The sequence below is a fragment of the Protopterus annectens genome, chromosome 5.part1 (assembly GCF_019279795.1).
Source record: "Protopterus annectens isolate FY-2018-M chromosome 5.part1, PAN1.0, whole genome shotgun sequence".
NCBI lineage: Eukaryota > Metazoa > Chordata > Ceratodontiformes > Protopteridae > Protopterus > Protopterus annectens.
Genome location: NC_056736.1, coordinates 465,079,363 through 465,096,862, shown reverse-complemented (window position 1 = coordinate 465,096,862; position 17,500 = coordinate 465,079,363).

Below are 17,500 nucleotides of genomic sequence, written 5' to 3'. Positions count from 1 at the left end.
ATTACACTTGTGGAATTCTAGATGCAGACACTGATGGGAGATTTGGTTACCTCCTATAGGTCATATTCACTTTCCCAAGCATCTTTGCTCATATCACTGTGAGTAATGCAGTATTGCACAAAAACACAACTTTTTTCTGACACTCTTTCTTGCCTATAGAGTTTGGCAGTGGTGAAAAAAATATTTGCCCAAAGTCTAATTCAGTTTAGAAATTGATATGTCAAACATGTTTTTACAAATTGCAGTTCCCCTGTGTAGAGTACATCACAGAGAAATATGCCTGTCATCTGCTTTAACTTTTTTATTCCTATTGTCTGCCTTAATGCCTGGTCTTCTTGCCTAAATCACAGCACATAATGCAACCCAGCCAACCAGCTAAGCATACGTTGAGGTCTTAATTTTTTAAGCTTTTCCTTTCATTTTTCTCCTTATGTTTCTTCTAGAAGCCTGTACAGTCCTATAGAATATCTATTCTCATAGCCTCAACCAGTGTCAACCCAAATGCTGAACGCAGCATAAACATATATATATATTCTCTGCACTTTTTCTGCACACCTTGGAGTATCTCTACATTTTCTGTATAACTATGATCACATAATTCTGGATCATCCATTTTCCAGAATGCTTACATGTTCAAGTCCATTTGTAGCTGACACCCTTGAGATGGCAGCCTTGGAAACCAATTAGTAACCATGTATGAAAAAGAAACAAATCTGCAATCAGAATGATGCACTAAGCTTTATTTTTAATGGAATTTGAGTCATTTTGCCCATTTAACTCCTGGACCTTGTTAACCATGCCCAGTTCAAATCTAGCCCAGGATTTATTTTGGTAGCAATGTTCTCCTCCAGGCAAATATTTGTGAACCAGTCATATTTGACCCTTTTCAGTAGCTGGTATTGTGGTCCTTTGTATCTATATTTACCAATGAATATTTTCTCAGCCACTGAAAAATCACAGCTTTGCACCTGAAAAGCTTCAGGCCAAAATATGAACCTATCTGCAAACATTACAATAAAAAGAGGGCAGGAAACAGATTTTGTTTTATTTTGTTGTTTTGTTTACTATTTCACAGAATATGTCGATTAAGCCTTACCAGTACGTGTCACATAAGCAAGCCTGTCCCTCCCAAGAACATACTTGTAAAATTCCATGCATACTTCCTGAATGGGTATGAAGATATTGAAGCAGAAAGTATTCAAAAGGTAGTTTCACATTCTTTTTTTCTAGGTTTCAGCTCAAACAAGGGAATGCTCGCTATGAGAGGAATTCAGATCTCTGCTTAGATTTGATTTACTGGTAGTATTTCTGCCTTGCTGTCAAAAAGCAATACTTTTCATACAAAACTTTGAGTTGTACAACTTAACGGATTACCTTGCAACATAAGCAGCTATTCAGAAGAATATTTTACAGTCCAAAAGAAATACCAGTATACATTTTGGTGGTGCCATAGTACTACTTTTAAGCAATGTTTGCATCTATGCATAGACAACCGTTTATCTGGGGATGTAGGAGCAATTCTATTTTAAATCCTTCCTGAAGTTTTTTCAGTGAATAATTAAAACACACACATATTATATCAGGCACTAACAGTAATGCATCATTTGGACTTCCTTGTCCTTTCTGCAAGAGGTTTATTCATTTTAGTCACCATTTGTATCCAATTCAAGATCACAGGGGAGCTAAAGCCTGTATTGGCACTTATTTGAAGCAAGACAAGAAACTAGTCCTGGAAATGTCATTAGTCTATTGTCACAGTCACACACACACACACACACACACACACACACACACACACACACACACAAACACACACACACACACACTTTGGCCTTTTCTTATCTTTGCCTCTCTCACAGACATTGTTAGTTATTTTTTGTATAATATGGCTTTCAGTTGCCTTTGTTCTAAATAAAACAAAAATACCTTTTTGAAGTTTGCCTGCATGCATAAACAAAATGGTAACTGTTGTCATGAAGTAATGATGGGGAGCATTTGTGAGGTGCGTGGTTGACACCCAGTCCACTACTGGGAATCAAAGTCACATCAACTAACATGTCCAGCACAGGTCTTGTGAGCATGACTCATAGAAGAATTTACTAGCTATAGAAAAAAATACTTTAATTAGATATAATTATTTGTAATTTGTTACAATTGTTCACTGCACATGTATTCTACCACACTATGGCTATGTACATAAGGAAAAATGTCCGGTTAACCATCTTGTGCCTACTCTCTGTGTGTTTTTCACACTCAAACATATTAATGCAAAGATGTAGCCAAGTCTGCATTTACATATATCTGAAAATGTTACTATTTATTAACATAGCCCCATGATTTTTTGTAGTAAGGTGTAGTTTATGTACTAAAAAAAAACAAAAAAAAAAAGAAAAAACAAATAAAGAACTCCTATCCACAAACTAGTAATTTCAGGACCCTCCTTGAATATTATTTATTTATTTATTTATTTATTATTTGTTGGCTGGGTTAGTCTTACTAGTCTAGTGACCTCTTTTCAGGGAGATGTGAGGTGTTATTTATACTACTAGGAGAAATTTGGCTAGGTGATCTGGGATAGTCCCATACCTTTTTCAGCAGCTGCCTTTGGATCTTTTTTATCCACTTGAGCCACCACCAACCCAGGCAGATGGGGCCTTGGTTTACTATCTTATCCAAAGACCCACTCACTCAAGAGTGCAACACCACCTTTATGCTGCACTGCAATGTCAGTACTGCATAGCCCAGGAGGTGACTACTAGTTGTCTGAAAACTTCAGCACAATCTTATTACGTGCAGTTATATATAATGTTATGTATGATAAAAAATTTTGAAGAACCCATTAGTTTGCTTGCCTGGATGTCTATCCTCAACCAAACCAGTATTGGTTTAGGACTACGTGAAAAAGTCCCAGTGGGATAGGTAGAATAGTGAATCCTCTTGTCCAGAGGAGAAGGTGAAAAAAGGCTGTTTCTCCAAAAATCTTTATTAGTTGATGGATGAGTGCTTATACAGGTTAAGGTGGGTTCACCTTTAAATATGTTTGGGTAATGGGAGTGGTTAGCTAGGAGATGCCAGAGTTCACATGCTGAAGAAAGTTGTCATTTGCAGGGATCCTGGTGGAGGTATTCTTCTAGCAATCACTTGCATATTAGCCCATGGCTGTCCTGACCACTGTCCTTGTTGTATCACAGGCAGTCGTGACTGCATCACTGTCCCCATGTATTGCCAGCAAGGAAGTTTTGAGTGTTTCAGCTAAGCAGGGGTACGTGCTCAACAGAATTGAATAGATTTGTAAGAAATATACAAATATATACACATACACATACAAACACACACACACACACACACACACACACACACACACACACACACACACACACACACACACACACACACACACACACACACACAGATGCAAATATACTTGCCTATGGGTGTTGTTTTCTATCAGATGAGGGGGTGCTCACATCAGCAAATCTCACATTATAGAGCCAAAAAGCTCGAACCAGAAAACATTAAAAGCTGTAAGTGCACAGGACCTGTATTATGCAGGATCATGACACAAAGGGGATTGGGGTACTGGCCGTTTCTTCACTGTGGTGTGTCCTTGGAGTTAGTTTATATATATATATATATATATATATATATATATATATATATATATATATGCACACACACACACACATATATATATATATATATATGTATGTATACTAGAAGGGCTAAGTGGGGGAGGGCAGGACTGAGTGCCTTGTGAAAGCTTACCTTTATATTACATGGTGCAAGCTTTTTGGCTCAGTAAAGTGGGTTTCACTAATATCCACATTTGCTCATCAGATAATGATCCATATATGGAAAAAGTAGTGGTCTGGCTGGTCGCTTTTCAACATGCAAATACAGGATTGTGGGTATCATAGTTGTAGGGTGTTAAATGGGGGTGTGGGCTTGCTTTACCAAACTGGTGATGGTAACCCATACTAGTGAGTGGGAAGGAGCTCTAACTTGCATGTGGTGGACAGAGTAGGGTCTCACAGTGATGTAAGCCTCCATCCCAGGCTTCAAGGGGTGGAGTTTGAACCTAATAGAAAGTACCCTTGCTACTACCATGGATGGATATGATTGAGGACATAAACTCTGACATGGCTGCTTCTGTAATGCTTCTTCCAACTTGCATTCACCTATGTGCAGGGGCTTCTTCCAGATTGATGGGAGAATGAACAGGCTTGAGTTTTTTGGATGGACAGTTTGATGGTCAGCAGGCATGGAGACAAAAATGATAAAATAAAAAAAATGTGTTACCCAGTTTGCAATTAACAGCATATTTGATTATGCATAGTCCATTTCTCTCTTTTATGTGTGAGAAAAAAAGTCCAAAAAGAAGTGCTCTCAGGAGAGATCCATGTAGGACACCACTGTCAACCTGTACTGGGATAAACAGATAATTCCCACCTTGACTTTGTCTGTCCTTTTGCTTAACCACTATTGAATTACATATAAACTGACATTTGTTTTTCATTTCTAAATTCTAATGCTTTAGGAATATTAGGACAAGCACCATGCACTGCCAGCCATTTGTCAAGTGCTGATGCTACCTCTTCAAAGAATACCACATGATTAAGAAGGCAATAGTTCCCCATAACAAATTCCTACTATTTCATATCTAACAGAAATACATCCCTCTGCCATTTTTGATAAGCTTCCTTTTGACTACCTATGATTTTATATAGAATACTGGCCAGAGTTATGCATTTAAAACTGTCTAACTGTGGCATCCTTTCACTTAGTGCCATTATAGCCTGCGGCTATAGGTCAAGGCTATGTCCACATGCTACCATTTTATTAAAATTGAATTCAATTGATAGGGGTTTAGTCAAGGTTTCCTTGATCTTATAGATGAAACTATCAAGTGCATAGTCTGACCCCATGGAACTTTAATTTTTAGTTTACTTGTAGCAGCTATTATCATGTATGTACCTATATATGTAATATCTGTCTTTGTGTCCTTTGCACCCTAGACGCTGTTATCATGTCTGTAGTTATACAAGAGGGTCTCCCTGGACTCCATACCACCCTGGCACATCTTTGCTTATTATGAAACCTGAACATACTTATTCTGCAAACACATTCAATATGTCCTGTGAATGGTTGTTCACATCATTGTTTATTAGTAATATTGATTCATTCCCTATATTCTGTAGCTATCTGACCACCTAATTGTTTATTGGTAACAATATTTCATTCCCATTCACTATGTCCTGTGGTTGGCTGATCATTTCATTGTTTAATGACAACATATTGCAGTCACAATTTTCTCTTTCAGTTTTAGAGTACCTATGCAGACTTATTCACAGAAAACCTGTACAAACATGTTAATAGCTGCACAGAGGCTGATGTACCTATCAAAAATAAGGCCATAACAAAATGCCAAAAATAAGGCTCACTTGTGGAATCCTTACCTCAACAGGGAATATAACTCAAGGAAAAAAAAAATCATGGCCAAAATCAGGAAGAGCAGCTCTCATAAAGGTAAAAGCTCACTGATTAAACTGAACAGTAAACTAATCCCCTATGTCTGAAACCTTAAAGATAACATACAAAAGTGTGCTGAACTGGTCGTAAATGGCATCCCCTTCACTGACCAGGGTGCAGTTATAGCAGGTTTAAATCACCTACTGTGTTCAGATGACATGCAGTAGTTCCACTCTGTCCACATGGCTGCTACACCATGCCTGAACACGTAGTCAGGTTTAAGCGTGAGCAGCAGACTATGCGAGCTACAAGTTGCCCAAGTCCCTGATTGTGAGACAGTGGTCTTTGGGCACCAGGGACTTGGATGCTTATAGTAGACTCTGGAATAGATAAAGCTCGGAGACGTTATCACTTTCTTTTACATTTTATCATCCTTATTATTATTATTATTGCTTAGGTAACTGACTCAAAATGATATTTCCCTTCACATCTAGTACAGATTTTATCACATTTCTTTTTATGTGGCATATTGGGCCACACTCTTTACATTCTAAATCAGGCAATGTCACTTAGAATGCTCCATTTTACTAGAAATAAAGCAGCATTTCAATACGTTAACAAATTACCTCTGACCTGAAGCATTATCTGATATCGCCTCCTGTGGTTAGAAATTGCTGATTGCAGTCAATGTAAACTGTTTTTCTCTCACAAACTTTGAGTTTGATCATACATGAGTGAAGAAACTCCCAAAAGAAGAGTTAGATCAAGATGTGTGGTAAAATCACTCACCTTCACGATATTGTTAGTAGTTACAGTTTTATCCACAGTTTTAGACTGCAACACTTCAAGCAAGGAATCACCTTCATTCTGTACACCCATCTGTAGTAAATGTTGAGTACTTAAACTTTGGGTCACAAATTATCACTACCTCTAAACATGCTACCTGCTGCACTAACAATTGCCATTACATCACCGTTTTGCCACCTAAAACAGAATACCTACTTAGATTGTCTCTGAAAAGGGACCACCAGTTTAGTGGGACTATACAACTCAGCAAAATATAAATAAGTAAATAAATGTGCACTTTCTGCTTTAATGAAAATAAAAGAAATGACAATGACTATCTATCTATCTATCTATCTATCTATCTATCTATCTATCTATCTATCTATCTATCTATCTATCTATCTGTCTATCTGTCTTATATACTCACCCACATATACATGCACACAGACATATGCACACACAGACTTCTCCAAGATCGAACAAAAGCAATATCTTTATAAGTAAGGTTGCTGAAGCAGGGGAAATAAAGCAGTCACTGTTCACAGACAAAATGTATGACACCTGAATGAAAAAATGTATTTATTTATATTTTTCTTGACTGGGTTAGTCTGACTAGGCTAGTGGCCTCTTTTCAGTGGAGACCTGTGGTGGTATTTGTACTACTAGGGGAACTTTGGACAAAACACTGAGGAACTTGCCCTACTATTTTCAGCAGGTGCTGTGGGATCTTTTGCATACAGTTGAGCTACCACCAATTCAAGCAGGTGGGACCCCAGGTTAACAACTCATTTGAAGGACGATACACTCAGGAGTGCAGCACCCCCCCCTCCCCAATGCTGCACTGCATTATCAGCAATTTGAAATCTAATCCAATTGTCTGGAGTGGAAAAAAGAATCAGCAGGCTTTAGACCTTCCTCCAGAAATGGCAAGTGTGGTACTTGTCGTCACTGATAACAAACAGCAACATATAAGTTGTTATAATTTAGTATTATAAAACTGCAAACTGGGTTGAAGGCACTATGAAAATATGACATTTATTTCTCATTGTGGAATAATTTGATAAGCTCTTCAGCTTTACCATCAGAAGCTTGTGTGACATTTTAAACTATGGTGCAGAATGCTATATTTAATGTAATTTTGCCATTCATTCTGTACAGTACTGCTTTAAGGACAACTCAAAACATTTTTCTTTTTCTACAGATAGACCTTCATGTTTATTGTTCTCATGACATTATTGTAACCTGTACACTATAATAATAGGAATGATAAATATAAAATAATAGTGGCAAGCACACACACACACACACACACACACACACACACACACACACACACACACACACACACACACACACACACAAACACAAACACAAACACACACACACAGTCTGACATTTCTGTTGCTGTTTTACAAGTATATTAGAACTGCCCAGCAACAATTTAGCACTTTATAGTCAATTAACACTCATTATGCTGACTTCAGACTCAAGTGATCCTTGTGAATCACAAACAATAAACTGAAGAACTGAGTTCAGCAAGGAATTTCTTTATATATACTTTAATGTTTAGTGCCTGGGTAGATAGACTTTTCTCCTTCAAGCTTATTCGCTCACTTTGTTACACCATAGGATGTATCAACTCACAGAAAGCACCAGATATAGTCATTCATTTTTGATTAACTCATAAGTGAGATTAGAGAGACTTATTCAGTCCCAGTGCATTAGACATTCCAGGGGATAGAACTACCTGATTATCCATAATACATTAAGCCAAGGTGCTCAACAGTGAAAATGCAGTACATCTCCAATTTGAAAATTAAAACAAGTATAACAGAATAAGGAAGTTATTGACTGTACTTAAGCTGGTGGAAGAACTTTCCTATCAAATGTTGTGCTAGTTTAGCTATAAACAGCAACATTCAACTATTTTATATGAGTTCCAGCCAAAGTGCTTAGCTTTTACTGAGGATCTTATTCTCAGTTAAGTCTGAAGGCATACCCACATGGTATCTCTAGAATGGTATGATGATGGTCAATGGCTTAATGGTATGACACTTGGAGAAAAAGTGGGTTAATATGCCTACGTCTCTGTGATTTTAGTCCTGTTTTTGTCTTTCCCTGTGGTGCTCTAACCTTGGAGTTGATTATATTGTGTTTGGGGATGCAGAAGAAAAAGCCCACTTCATTAATGGTTAGAAGTTTGCTTCCCCACAAAGCGCAAACATTTTTGAAATCTATGTTGAGCATTTTTGAGCAACGTGGTTTTCAAGGAAATTATTTCTGATTTACTACCGTAAGACTTACCTGCATAAAATTACTGCCATCACACAGCAGCCAATGGTCTTATCTATAGGATTATTGCCTATCTAAGAAATTGTTAAACTGCAGTACCAGGACCTTCTGTAACCCAGTGCTACTAGCAGTCAACTGCATGTACATATTCACAGGCACAAAATAGTAAGAGCTCTCACAATACAGAAACACCACTCTGATTATGCTGCTAGTACTTGGGATATGTAAGCTATCTCCCAGAAGTAATACTGTAGCACAACGTCTCCCTCTTCAGTTGTAGCTGGTAAGTTCAAAATAAAGGTGTGTGGTTGCAGGAAGCAAATGAATGGGTGTGGCTTTCTACAATGGATGGGGCTATATTATATTAGGTTAATGATGGTTTACCTGGGGTCAACAACAGTTTATGTATGTCACTTCCATTGACAAACTACCTCAATACCCATCCCTTCTAGCCACTTTGTTGACAATATACACTTCAGATGCCTGACTGAAATTGGCAGGGTTGGCATTATGTGAAACAGAGCCCTAGACAAAGGAGTCTTTGCCCTTCCAGTGCTGCCCACTCTTCATTCCATCAACACTTGTGTCCCCCCAGTTTCCCCTTATCCTGTTCCTCTGTACTCCAGCTAGACAGATTATGGGGGAATTTAATAAAGCCTACATGGTCTTTATTACTGTGTAGGCACTGTGCCGTGTTGCTTACATGAAAGTAAGCAGGTTTTAGATTCAGTAAACACTGCTGGGTGATGAGCATGCATGCGCCAACAAGTGAGGTTCTGTGGCATGCAAATCACCTCATAAGCAGGTGAATCTCATGCAAATGAGGCAGGTACAGTGATCCAGCAAGCTGATATGCAGCTCTGCAAACCCCGTGTCAGTGTCTGTGGTGTGCATGGAAAAAATTTGTGTACAGGAATGCAGACAGTCAAAAGGGGCTGTAAAAATGTAAATAGATGGCAAGAAATGGCATACCATGTACAGATATGAGCAAACTATCCTTTGTGTGTCTGAAAAATTAAAGGAAATAAGTTAAATTTAATTTATTTTTTTAATAATCTGGGCATGTTTGCATGGTATGGCATGCTTTATGAAAAAAAAAAATGGAATAACACAAAATCAATATTATGTGACAGAAATGTATTACAGGACCCTATATGGAGTATCTGCAATGGTGCATTTGTGCTGTTGCTAACGTGGTCGGGCTTTGAAGCATGTAGTTTCCAGGCTGTGAGCATGGATCCTTGTGAAAATGAGGTGGAGTTACTGAATAGCATAAAGGGGTAATTGTGTCTGCATATCCCCCCATTTAGGCAGAGAACTATGTTGGTGTTTGCAAAGAAGGTAGCTGACATCAGGGGAGGGTGTGTCCAATAACTTCTAAGCTTATTTCAGCTTAGCTGCGCCTGTTTGCGCTGTGTGCCACTGTGCTGAGTGTGTGCTTTCAGGGGGTGTGTGCATTAACTTCTAAGCTTTGTTATGTTAAGGGGCATGTGTTTCACTGTGTTTGCACAAAGCACTGCTATGCTGAGCATGTCCTTTCAGGGCGGTGTGTGCACTGACTGCTAAGCTTTGTTTACCTATGGGGCACATGTTTGCATGGTGCACCACAAAGCTGAGTGTATCTAAAAGCCAATGACATATTAATTAGTTTTGACCCCTGTTTAACTTAAACTAGGATCATTAAATGATGTTAATGGCATACTAGGCAGGGGCAATGCACCATAGGTAGCCAATCCCAGAGTCAGCACCTACAGCAGAACACTATAAAGTATACATACACCCTACAATCTGATTTTTCCCCCATACTCTGCTCCATTGGAGTACAGACTTGGGAATTTTAACTGAAAGAATGGTAGGGATTGCTGCAGGTCTGCTACAAATGTATGTGCTAGATGCTGAGATCAGTGCTGCTGCTGCTGCTGACTATAGGCCTAGACTGAGAAGGAGAAGAGTGTTCAGGCCCAGAGTAACCTTCCAGGAACTACATGAGCTGGAGAGTCTAGAATGCTACAGGGCGGACACAGACATGCTACAAGAACAGTCAGAGCCAACAGAGGGGAACCCATCCCAGTGGAAACAAAGGTATGTGTAGCCCATAGGATACTAGCTACAGGTACATTCTGTTGCTCGTCTAGTCAGGATAAAACAGACAAACATTTGTGGGTTCTGCTCAAGTAGCTTTATTACACACAAACACATCAGAAATGAGGCTTTATAACTTAAACTTAAATAAACTTATAAACAGATTGACTACCACTCTCATACATGTTAACATTTTGTCTGTTCCCTCAAAATGGCACTTCTGCCTGCACATACTCTGTATTTATATGCATGTGCTACATCTGGAAATGGTTCTTAAAGGTACATACACATGCTCTGATCTACATCCTCCCTCTTTGAGAAATGAATCATATATGTAATGACAGTATTCAATGACATGTAATTTATAGAAATGATCTTTGACATGCAATTATACATAACTAATCATTTGACATGCAATCATACAAAATTAGACACTTATAAAAAAATAATGTCCAAGTTGCTGTGTATTTTACACCTCACCATATAACATAAATGTCAGAATTGGATCTAGCAAGGAATGTTCAACTTTGGGGACATCTGGAACATCATCAGGAATGGAAATGGATACTGAAACATGTTCTTCGATATTAACATCGTCAGGGTTGCTCTGAGATCTAGAGTATGTATCACAAGTACGATGTTGTGATATCATTTCTGATACAGGAAGATGATGTCTGCAGTTTCTCCTGCACTCTATACCCTTAGATTCCACTAAGTAGGATCTTGACTTGGTACATATGCCTCTCACTTGACCAATTCGATCAAAGCTTTCGTCATTTGCATCCTCACTGTCTCTCCTTCTTTCAATGGATGAGGAAATCATAGCTGGACTTCTGAGAAGAATGCTTTTTGAAAAGTTGGGCTTTAATTGCTCTGTTGTTTTTAGCATTAGGCAACAACAAACTACAACTGATAGGCAAGGTTGTTCTGGTTTGCCTAGATAAAAGTCTCTGAGCAGGCAAGCCAAGTAGATTGTCATGGGATGTATTTCTGAGATTAAGTAAATTCAAGAAGATATTAGTATTGTCATGCTTTGACCTCTCCAGTAATTGCTTTTCACTCTGTACTGCATGTTCAGCAAGGCCGTTTGACTGTGAATATTCAGGGACTGCTAGTAACATGGATAAAGTACCACTCTTTAGCAAATCTCTGAAACAAGTGAGTGGTAGACAGAGAACCATTGTCAGAAATAACCATGGACTGAGAAATGATGTTTCATCTTAGTAATAACAGCACTGGACATTAGGTTAGTTAACAAATTAATTTCAAACCAGTTTGAATAAGAATCTGCCAAAACTAAGTAATGTTGACTGTTCCACTCAAATATGTCAGCTGGTACTGTTGACAAGTTAGTTCAGGAATTTGGCTTAGCTGAAGTGGCTTGTTTTGCAAATGCAGCTCAGTACTGTTGCACACTGAACAAGAAGAAAGTACTTTATCAATGTCTTTTGCTAGAGAAGGACAAAATACTAGTCCTCTCACCCGTCTTTTGGTAGAATCAGAACCTGGGTGGCCACAATGCAAAATATGAATGCATTCACACTATAAGGAAGTAGAAACAATAACTTTGGACCTTTGAAAATGATACCATCTTCCATCACCATCTCATCTCTGGATGGAAAGTAAGGTTGTACTTGTGGTACACAGGATTGCTTTGACAGCCATCCTACATTAATGTAGTGGTTGAGCTTTTGCAAATTTGGATTAGTCTTTCTATAATCTCTTAGCTCATCAAGTCTTGTGGTAGAAAAATTCTGCACTTCCATAACATCCAAATCAAAATTCTCTGCATCAAGCTGTTCCATAGTGTTTAAGGGCAATCTGGATAAAGTATCAGCCAGATAAAGACGTTTACCTTTTGTATAAACCATTTTGAAATTGTACTGTTGCAATTTCAGTATCATTCTTTGTAGTCTTGCTAGAGTGGAATGCATAGGCTTCTTTAAAATAGTTACTAGAGGTTGATGGTCAGTTTCTATGGCCATAAATATAATCATGGAACTTCGAACATGCAAACACAACTGCCAAAAGTTCCTTCTCAACTTGAGCATACTGCATCTCTGTTTCAGTAAAAGTTCTAGAGGCATAGGCAAAAGGTCTGCCCTCTTGAAGAATAACTGCACCAAGACCGAACTTTGAAACATCACAGAAAATAACTACTGGTTTGTGGACATCATAGTATCTTAATGTAGGCGGGTTAGCAATTTGCTGTTTGAGGTTGTCAAATGCTCTCTGGTGTTGTTCTAACCATGACCAGGCTACATTTCTTGCATGTCAGTTCTCTTAATGGTGCTGATAACTCACTAAAGTCAGGGATACATTTGCCCAAATAGTTAACCATACCAAGAAAATGCTGTAAGGCTTGGACATTGTCTGTAGCAGGCATCTCAAGAATGTCTGCTTGTTTAGAAGGATCTGGTCATAAGCCTGTATTGGTAAATAAATGATCTACATGAGTAATTTCTGGTAGTCTGAATTTGCACTTCAGAGGAGTGAGCTTTAAATTCACTTCACGTGCTCTGTCCGGAACTTTCCTGACGTTTCTGTCATGCTCTGCTTCAGCATTACCTCCAACCAGTAAATCATCAACTAATATTGCACACAGGTAAACTGAAAAAAAATTGCTCCATTGCATGCTGAAAGACTTCACTGGCAGAACTTATTCCAAAAGATATCCTGAGGAATATGTATCTACCAAATGGGGTACTGAATGTAGTCAGTAGTGAAGATTTGCGATCTAGCATTACATGACAAAATTAACTCTTTGCATCTAAGACAGAAAAAAAATGGCATTTGGCATGAGGGTTGCAATCTCCTTGACTGTATGCATAGGATGATGAGGTCTTTTTAATGCCTTGTTCAAGTCTCTTGGGTCAATGCATATTTTGATTTCATCTTAATATTTCTTATGAGCAGCTGCCATGGACGATACCCACTCAGTTGGTTCTATGACTGGACAAATCACACCTTGCTGCACCATTTTGCCTAACTGGAACTTTACTTTGTCCAGCATAGCAATTGGAAGTCTTCTTGCTGGTCTGACCACTGGACTGACTTCTGGGTCTAACTTCATCGAGTACACAACTGGAAGTTTGCCTAGTTTGTCGTTGAACACATCAGCATACTCTGAGAAAATAGCATCACTGGAATTGGAACTAGGACATGTGCTTATATGATGTACTTCTTTGGGAAAAGAAAGCAGTTTCATTCTTACACCGTCTCTGAGACCTAATAATAGCTACACAAGTCTTTAGACTACATAAAATTGCAAGCTGTAACTTCCTAGCCGAATAGGATGAAAGCACTATAGCCTTCGGTTTGAATCTCTTTACCTCCGTAAGCAACAAGCTTCACACAATTGATCAAATGAAGTTGCTCACCAGACATTACATTACACTTTGAACCAAAGAGTCTACACTGAGCTCTGTGGGTTTACCATTGATTAGGACAGTACAAAATACTTCATTCTTTGCCAATAAATCTACTGCATTAACCTTTTCACCGACCACTGATACACCATCTACACAGAAAGTAGGGCTGCAGCTCTGTACATGATCAACCTGCTTTTTTGAGTGATCTTTCTTAATAACTGAATGATGCTTGCTTGATTACAAAACTTTTGAAAATTATTCAATGTTTTACACTTGTGGCATTGCTGACCATATGCTAAGCACTTCTCTCTTTTAGACTCATGATTGGCTACACAATTATGACAGTTAACAAAAAGACTTGGCTTGGGTTTTGCTGACTCAGCCTTATACTGTATTGAGCATGCACTTTTTCCTGAGCTAGTCTTGGAACTTGCTAGAAAACTCCTGGTTCTCCCTGCCACACCCACAGAGGTTGCAGCTGCCATGTGCTTAGGCCTGCTTCTGCTTGTCACGTGTTTCATGCTGTCTGTGTTTGCTCTAGAGGCTGCTGAAACCATGCTCTTATCACTTGCAAGAATACTTGTGGTGCCTTTCTATGAGCTCATGGATTTACAAATCTCTATGGCTTTACTCAATGTTAAATTACTGTCACAAAGCAAAATCTTTCTCATTGCAGCACTATTAACACCACACACAAGCCTGTCCTTTATTAACTCATCTTTCAAGTCACCATATCTGCACGTTTTAGATTTATTTTTCAAGTCAGTGAAATAAGCTGCAAAAATTTCACCTGGCTTTTGGCCTCTCTAATGTAACATTTGTCTGGGGCTTGCACATTTCTCTTAATTTACATTTTAAGCACTCAGGATCTTCACTTGATTCACCCAGGACCACAATATGATGGTGTGCCACTTCTACTGCATATACATCTGGTATATACACAAACGAATCCTTTCTTTCAGTGCTTCTGACCCAGCTAAGTTAAGTAAAATGAATGCCCTTGTACATGCATCTTTGTCAGGAAAAGCTGCTTGTCTGAAAATATCGTATTCCTGCTCGAATACTCTCCAGTTCTCTGCTATATTATGATCAAACACAAGAAGACTTGGTCTGCAAAATACCTCTGCCATATCAACACACAGTAGTGAAGGTGCTTGAAATAATGTATGAACATGCACACATAAATATATATGCCAGTGCTTATAATTAAGCCCGATAGCACAACAAACTCTTTGAAATAACTGTACTTTGCCAAATGAATCTCGTAGCACAAGAACACTCTGAAATTACTGTACTTTGTAAAACCACTCCTTATCAGTGTAAGAAATACTTCTAAATTACTATACTTTGAGAATAATTGTACACAATGGGAAAAGCTCAGGGTTAGAAACACTTTGAGATGAATGCACTTTGCAAATAAACTGTACACAGCACAAGAACCTTTCAAAATGGCTGTACTTTGTGAAATAACTCTGTACAGTGTAAGAAACACTCAATGGATGTTTTCTGCGAATAAATGCACACAGCACAAGAAACTTTTTGAAATGGTTGTACTTTGACTTCACTTTGCAATATAGCTGTACTTTGCTCACAGCAAACTCTTTGAAATAATTGCACCATAATAAAGCACACACTCTGCAAACACTTCACACACAAGGAGATACTTCGAACAACTCTAGTTATGCTTTGAATGGCTTTGGTCAATGTGAAATAGTAGTTTGTGTCCAAGCACAGTATTTTACTAAAAAACATGCAGTTGCCTTGCTCTTTAAGCTTAATTTGCCCTTTTATTGCACTTGTTATGCCCTTTTATTCTCTTATCATGCTCATTGTACTTTTTTGTGCCTGTTTTTATTTATTTATTTATTTATTTAACATTTGTTAACCAGGAAAGTCCGAATTGGAACAAAGCCAATTTTCATCAGAGGCCTGGGGAGAAACATTCCAGACACATGTCTTTGTAATGTGGGAGGAAACCGAAGCACCTGGAGGAAACCCACACGAATACAGGGAGGACATGTAGACTCTGCACAGAAGGCACTCCAGCAGAGAATTGAACTGGAGAACCTCTTGCTGTGAAGTGACAATGCTACTGCTTCACCACTGTGCCATTTTACTTTAAAGATGATCATTATGCAAACCAAAGGTAATTCTGAGACCAATATGAATAGTTTTGCTATTTTCATCAAATATTGTGGTTTCAAATATTTTCTTTAATTAATAAATATGTTTTGTGTCTTTCATTTGTATAATAATATGTTTTGTCCTACTCATTTGATTAATAATGTGTTTTGTGCCTTATAAATGCGCCATTTCATTTTCTTTGCCAAATAAATCATATTTGTAGTTTTCTTTACTTTTTAGCTTGTTTCTGGGCTTTTTTCATTTGTCTGTGCTCTGTTTCACTCAACCTGCTTAGTCTGCCTTCCCCTTCAACTCTGCACATCATGGCTTGAAGAAGTAGCTCTCTTAATCCCAGTTCTGACACCATGTCACTCGCCTGGTAAGGATAAAACAAATGAACATTGGTGGGTTCTGTTCAAGCAGCTTTATTACACACAAACACATCATAAATGAGGCTTTGTAACTTAAACTTAAATAAACTTATAAACAGACTCACTAACACACTCATCCATATTAACATTCTGGCTGTTCTCTCAAAATGGCACTGCTGCCTGCACATGCTTGCTATTTATATGAATGTGCTATATCTGGAAATGCTTCTTAAAGGTACATAAATGTGCTCTGATCTACACCTTTCAAAGACCAACTGGGGACATGATGGGGGTCTCACAGGCATCAGCATCCAGGGTACTCCACCAGTTCCTGGATGACATGCTACCACATGCCAGTGAGCACATTTCATCTCCTCACACCCCTGAGGTGAGGGCCAGCAATATGCAACACTTCTACCATGTAGTACACTACCCTGAGGTACTGGGGGCCATAGATTGCACTCACATACACATCAAGTCACCACTAGGTGAGGACGGTAGACTTTATGTCAACCACAAGGGGTACCACTCCATCAACTACCAGGTCATGTGAAATGCCCAGGGCATTATCATGATTGTGTGTGCTCGCAGCCCTGGCAGTTATAATGACTCCCATATCTGGCATGCATCACAGCTGTACCAGATGTTTGCTGGGGGGGACAACCCACATGGTCATTTACTGGGGGATGCTGGCTATGCACTGGAAGTGTGGAAGATGACACCCATCAGAAATGTGCACACACCTACGGAAGAATGCCATAATGAGGCACACACAAACTAGGAACATCAGAGAGCATGTGTTTGGACTTCTGAAGTCATGGTTCCGATGCCTCGATATATCTGGTGCAGCCCTGCAGTACACTCCAGCCACATGTGCACAGATATTCACAGTATGTGCCATGCTACACAATATGATCCTGTGCAGCAGGATCAGCAAAGGGAAGGGATATACAGCCCCCCACCAGTATCTAGGTCACCACAGCCACACTCACAAGAGGACATAGA